This window comes from Ambystoma mexicanum, chromosome 6q (genome assembly GCF_040938575.1).
Source record: "Ambystoma mexicanum isolate Mex_15411 chromosome 6q, UKY_AmexF1_1, whole genome shotgun sequence".
NCBI lineage: Eukaryota > Metazoa > Chordata > Amphibia > Caudata > Ambystomatidae > Ambystoma > Ambystoma mexicanum.
Window position 1 is genome coordinate 840,278,534 of NC_090937.1, and position 7,061 is coordinate 840,285,594.

Below are 7,061 nucleotides of genomic sequence, written 5' to 3' on the forward strand. Positions count from 1 at the left end.
AAGCGCGTAAGCCGCGCAAATGTAAACTATTTATCAGAAAGTAAATACAATTCTTACAGTGAACTAAAGTGTACTTCAGTGCGTTCGTTTCGTTGTCTCTCACGCGTTCGCGTCGAGCGCCGCAAGATATTTCTGTGAAGAGGAGGCGGGGCAGGCGCCGCGAGCGAACGCGCTCGGCTCAGGCTCCATGCCCCGCTCCTCGGTTCTGCGCAGTCGAACACGACGTGCGACAGGACACAGGGGAGCGAGAGGAGCTGGATTCCCGTCATCCCCTAGGAGGTCTTCTGCCGGCAGCGCAAAGTTTTCATTGCGTTGCGTATGCCGAGTGAGGAGAAAGCGGAGTGACACGGTCTTAAAAAAATACAAAAAAAATAAAGTATAATCAAATTTTCCACTGGAGAAAAAAGGGATTCAGACTAGAATTGTCAAAGGTGACTAACTTTAATCCCTAGCTGATAGCACAGCAGTTAGCCTTGCTAACACTATGGCTTTTTACAAAAGTCTCGGTGCTACTCCCTCTACATCACCAGAATGGTCAGAAGGGGAGTGGGAAGGAAGTCCTTACCAACAGGACTCAGACCTGTCACAGAGCTTCAAGCAAGTACTGGAGATTCCTTGACCAGAGCGGTGTCTCAAGGAGTGCAGCCTATTACCCAAAGGCTGGATATACTGGAAGCTGTTTTTAACGAGCAGCAAGCTCTGCTTGCAAAAAAGAGAAAGGGAGAATGCCAAGATAAAGAGCTGTCAGCCAGACAACCCGAAGATGGGGTTGAACCCAGGGGGAGGAAAGCGGCTTGCAAGAGTAAACACTCTGTGACCCCCCCGAGTAATCTGAATAGGGAGGATTCCACTCCCCAAGAGAATAGCGACCCTGTCGCCAGGCTTAAAAGGGCCTTCCTGGAGAAGAAAAGAAGCCAGGACAGACCCCCTACCCCAGGGGTGAGTAATCCAGGGGACAACGATGAAGGCTACATGCCGGATGATGAGGGTGATGAAGTAGAAGAGGATCACCTTTACGAAGAGGCGATAGATCCTCAAGAACCTGAGAGTTCAATAGATATGTTTGACCCGGAGGCTATCAGACACCCTAAGTCATCGGGTCCCATCGCCCAGAGTGGCAGCCTACATGGCTCAACGTATACGCAAGCCACTGGATAGAGAAATAAGATCGGGCATGCGGGCAGAATGCCCTAGACTGGAGTTGCCAGGCAAGCTGGCCGACACTCCTGAACTTGACCCCAAAATGGTCACCTTCGTTACAAAGACGACGAAAGACATACGTAAGGGCGTAGACCGAGCCTGGCGAGGGTGCCAAGATAAGCTCCTCGACCTAGCCGACCCATTGGCAAAGTTAATTAATCTCGCGGAGAAAGCGAAGGACACAGGTACTCCTGTAGATGCTTCTGTGTTAGCCAGTTGGGCTCAGAGAGCTGTATACATCTTGGGAAACGCGAATTGCGCACTATCAGCCGAGAGAAGAAGAGGTGTTCTTCTTAAGATCGACAATAAGCTAAGCGACCTGGTGTCGTACGAGGCAGGTGAAGGAGCTAGAGGCCTACTTTTCAGCGAGGCATTCGCTAAGGAGATGGCACAGTTTGTGGGAACTTATTCAGCTCTTGAATGAGCGCAAAGCTCAATCAAAAAGATTTTCCCCACTCAAGTTTTTTCCGGGACCGGACGTTACAGGGGTCGTACGTCCGGTCGGTTTAACTATCAACGAAGACCCCAGGGGCCGCGCAACCAATATTGGGAAGGAAGATAACAAGACACATTCTTCCCAGCCAGGTCCAGATTTCCCAGGCGAAGAGGGAGAGGTGCATACCGGCAACCAAATGCCTCAGGAGGTGAGTGCAATGAGAGTTCGAGTAGGAGGAAGAACCCTCCAGTTTCTAAGCGCATGGCAAGCATTATCGCGTGATGCATGGGTGCTGCAAGCAGTAGCAGGACTACAGCTAGAATTTGTGGGGAACCCAGTTAAGAGATCAGAACCCCATTGTATACAGATGCCTCGAGAAGAGGCGAGGTTGTTGAGCAGCGAAATTCTCCAATTAGCAGACAAAAATGCTATAGAAAAAGATACGCAAGGAGGGCCAGGCTTCCTCAGCAATTTATTTCTGGTTCACACGGGGGACAAAGTATGCCCTGTTATAAATCTAAAGAAACTGAACGAATGGGTGGTTTACAATCATTTCAAGATGAAGGGCATTCATCTACTCCGAGATCTCCTCCGGACTGGGGACTGGTTAGCGCGATTAGACCTCAAAGACGCTATCTAACGATTCCGATAGCTCAAGAGTTTCAGAAATATCTGAGGTTTCGGTTGGAAGGAGAGATATGGCACTTCACGTGTCTTCCGTTCGGACTTAGCATCGGCGCCTTGGGCATTCACCAAGTTGATGAAACCCGTTGCAGCAGCCATAAGAGAGCGACGCATTCGCATAATCATTTACCTAGACGACATTCTCGTCATGGGTACAGACAAAGTCAGGCTTTCCAAGAACGTGCAATGGATATTCACGCTCTTGACCTCGCTAGGATTCCTAGTAAATTTAGACAAATCTCAGCTAGTGCCAGTGCAAAATATAGAATTCCTGGGTTTCAGTATAGATACAAACAAAGCAACCCTAGAGCTACCACATCACAAAGGGAAGGCTATAAAGAAAGAGCCCAGAACAGTTATAGCAAAGAAAGTCATACCTCTTCGAGCTCTCGCAAGGGTAGCTGGCCTGCTAGCAGCTTCAATCCAAGCAATTTCTCCAGGTCCGCTCCATTATCGAGCTGCACAGAGGCTCAAGATAAGACACCTACAAGAGGGTGTAGGATATCACCAGCTAGTGACCCTAGACCCAGAAGCGATCTCGGAACTCCACTGGTGGCTCGCCAACATGGAGGCCTGGAATGGGCGTGCGATTTTCGGAGACTCACCGGATGCGAGAACCTAGAGACAGGGGGGGAAGTGGTCGGAACAGGAACTAGAAATGCACATAAACTGTCTCGAACTTTTGGCAGGGTCCTTTGCAGTGCGAGCATTTACGAAGGACAAAGTTCGGTGTTGCGTTCTGCTCAAAATGGACAACATTTCAGCAGTGCGTTATATCAACAAGCTGGGAAGAACGAGATCGAGGATGCTAGCAGAACTAGCGAAGGATTTTTGGCACTACTGCCTTCAGAATCAAGTAGCAGTCACAGCAGAGTATCTGCCAGGGACGCTCAACGAGAGAGCGGACTGGAATTCACGATATCTTGTAGATTCAAGCGATTGGAAACTACACCCGAGTGTGTTCAACAGATTGCAGAACCTCTGGGGTCCCGTTCATATAGATCTATTTTCGTCCAGACTGAACGCTCAGACGCAGACTTATTTCAGTTGGAGATTAGACCCAGGGGCAGCGGGCACAGACGCCTTCCTCCAACTTTGGAACGGAACACTGAATTATGCCTTCCCTCCGTTTCTCATGATCTCGAGAGCACTAGCGAAAGTGCGCAGGGAGTGAGCAGACCTATTAATAGTCCTTCCGCTCTGGAGATCGCAGCCTTGGTTTCCAGTAGCGATGGAACTTTCTACGAACTTTCCGAGGATAGTTCCACAGCAGCAGGACCTTCCACTAGACCCAATCGGGAGAATTCACCCCCTAGTATCGACAGGCACCCTGCGATTGATAGCTTGCAAGGTTTCAGGAGAAAGTGGGAATTGCCAGGCATTTCGCGACTCGCTGCAGACTGTATCAGAGATTCATGGGCGCCTTCCACCGTCAGGAGCTATAACACGGCATGGAAGAGTTGGGCTTACTGGTGCACAGAGCATGGTTTGGATCCCGTTTCTGCCCCTGTAGTACAATTATTGAACTTCCTAGCAATGAAATTCCAAGAAGGTAGTGCCTTCAGGACGATAGGTGTACTGCGGTCCACGATCTCTGCAGGTCATGACATGGTAGATAGTAAAGCTATAGGAGAACATCCGTCAGTCTTGCGTCTTTTGAGAGGAATGAAATTAAGAAAACCCCAGAACCCAAGTATACGACATTATGGGATGTCAGGGAAGTTTTTCAGCTGTTTCTAGCATGGCCAGACAATAAAGATCTATCTCGATCGCAACTATCTGGCAAGCTGGCAATGTTGTTGTGTCTCACAGCATGCCGAAGAGTTTCCGATGTATAGGCGCTAGAGATAAACAGGAAGATATTCTATCCAGAGGGAGTAGCATTTTCAATAGCTAAAAGAACAAAAACAGACACTCGAGTGATTTCATACCCCTATTTTACAGAAAATTAGAAACTGTGCGTAGCTCAATGTATTAAAGATTATGAAAAAGCCACCGTACTGCTGAGACCGCGCGGCGTAACGCAGCTGCTAATAGGGCGTAGAAAACATTTTCATGCGGTAGCAACAGCGACAATTGCGAGATGGGTGCAATAGGCAGGCATAGACTTGTCACAGTTTGGGGCGCATTCAGCTAGAGGGGCAATGGCATCTAGAGCATTTGCAGCGGGAGTGCCACTCCAAGATATAATAAAAGCGGCCAACTGGTCCTCCGAGTCTACTTTTAAGACTTTTTATTTCAAGCCAGTGTCAGATTTGGCAAATAGAGTGGTGGCTAGCTTTGAAGAAGCATAATGCGAGCCTCTTCTCTTGTCATAGAATAAAGATTGCCAACGCTGACAGCTCAGGAAGTCTTCATTCTATTAAAGACAAGGAGGCGAGCATTATATCCCACCCGGAAAGACTCAAAAGTTGATGTTATAATGTTGATATCACATGTTCAACTTTGTTTTATCACCCGCCCTTAAAAAGAATATGTTTCTGTTTTTCTAGGAGATGATCAGAAAGCAGCATGATCTCAATCACGGGACCGGTGAAGTGCTCTATGTCGTCTGAGAAGCAGCGGCGTTTGGTTCCAAGAACACTGTTTCAGTTATAAGTTGGAAATTGGTTGTTGACAGTTCAGGACAGAGTTGGATTTGTTTCAGAGGATTTTCAAGGCAAGAAAGAAAGAGGAAAGGACCTGGGACAGTAGGGTTCTTATAGGATGACCTATAACCGCATTGGAACATGGGATAGGGTCAGGACTACGGCACTCCTGGAGGTACATGGGAGTTTGAGAGTTTTTCGAGATGTAAGACTCTGGTTTGAAACTTTTAAAGTTCGGATTGGCTATTTTATTTTAGGTAAAAAAAAATGTTTTAAAAGCACAAAGGTGGATTTTTAAAAGTATACGTTGAAAAGCTGTTGTGGCAATATTAAAGAAAGATAAAGCATAATGCTCGCCTCCTTGTCTTTAATAGAATGAAGACTTCCTGAGCTGTCAGCGTTGGCAATCTTTATTATGAGAGATCAACGTTATTTTTCACTTATGCAATAATGTTCCTGCAATGGTTCCCTGATCAAAATTCTACTGAAGAGCAGGGAAATTAGCTTTAATCATTCTGGATTCGCAGATTTCATTTTTGTTTTAGACTTACAGAAATGTCTGTGCCAGCTTACATTTTTTGGTCACGTGTGTCACGCAATGCAGGCACATCTCACAAGAGAAGTGCTACTTGGTGTTGGGATGTCTGGGCAATATTTCACATGGTCACCTGATTTCTGTTCTTCTCGTCTGCTGGTGATGTGCACAGTGATTCCTTGGGCTATTCTCAAAGGGGGTCATTTTCTTTTGCAACATAAATTACATGGAGGGGATTTCTCAAGTGGAAAAGGTTGCACTTGTTCAATATTTAACTTTACCATCTGGGATGAATCTGGCAATGTCCTAACTTCTTTCCCTTTGGAGAGCTCCTCCTATAGGGCCAGGCGAAAACTATATGAGGGAAGACCGTCTCAGGGTGGTGCACCTCGGGAAAAGAGTAGGGCATTGTTGGAGGAAACCACATACCCCTCCCTTTCCTTTCAGTAATGTTCCCTCTGTCCCCTGTGCATTAATGACATACTGTCACACTCCTGCCCAACCTCTATGCAGATCTTCTTTTGTTACTCCCCAAACTCCCATGAGGGATAGTATATGGACAACTGGGATGAGGAAGAAGCAGGGAGTACTGAGGATCACTTCCAACAAAGTTCAATATCCACTTCATCAAAGTCATTAAGGAAATGGTCCCATGACCACCGACATGGGAAAGAATCACAGAGTATTGAGGATTATGAGACTCTGTAGACCAACGCAGCAATGTAGTTGTTGGAAGATGAATAATCAAGCTGGGAAATTTAAATACGGCCGGCTACAACTGACAGTAAGAAGGAGAAAGGAGAGCCGCAGACGCTGAACCACAGCGTAACCCCCAGTAGCTCTGACTACCATGCTGGGAGTGAACATTCTACTGCAGGTGACATGAAGGCGAATCCAAACAAGGAAAGGAGAAGCCTGGGTGCGGGTGGCTCACCCCTGAAAGAGTGTGTGTAGCGGGAACCGGGCACTGCGGAAAGAGAGTGGGCAAGGGTACAGCGCTTAACGAGGTGCACCCAAAGCCAGTACACTGAAGCAGGAGGGAGTAAAAGAGCGCTTGAGGCCACTGGCAATCCCGGTGTAAGAGAGTTACCGGGTTGCCAGCACATGTGTACAGCTCCGTTTTAAGCGCGTCATAGATTACCTATCATATCATATCATAGGAATAACACAAAGTGAAGGGAACAGAAGAGAGGCAACTGAAGAGAGGTGAGGTCAGATGTTACAGGTGAACCCGCAGAGCACAAGTGGGTTACTGGATGGCCTATTAAAGTTAGTCACTTCCTGGAAGCACAAGTGGTCAAAGCATAACCACTAAAGAAAAAAAAGATTTGTAAAACAAGTCACTGATGAGTTATTGAACCCAAGCCTTAAAAAGAAAGTTATTTGTGTGATAAAGTCCTGGCAAGAAAGTACACCAGGTGAAGTTAGGTATGTGCATGATAAAGTCCTGGCAGGAAAGTATACCAGGTGAAGCCAAGTATTTGTGTAACAAAGTCCTGTTGGGAAGGTGTACCAGGTGAAGGTAAAATTAAATATTTGTGTAACAAGTCCTGGCAGGAGAGTATGCCAGCTGAAGATCAAATCTCAAGGAAGGTAATGCCCTTGGAATTATGAAATG

General features: G+C 46.9%; 1 long non-coding RNA gene across 1 annotated transcript in view; it reads left to right on the forward strand.

The window, feature by feature from the left end:
* The window catches only part of LOC138515564 (uncharacterized), a 61,529-nt gene extending 56,271 nt beyond the window's left edge, over window positions 1-5,258 (forward strand). The window contains exon 3 of the long non-coding RNA XR_011282078.1: window positions 4,813-5,258. This is a non-coding gene — a long non-coding RNA (uncharacterized lncRNA). The remainder of the gene's footprint in view (window positions 1-4,812) is intronic.
* Window positions 5,259-7,061: the final 1,803 nt, after the last annotated feature.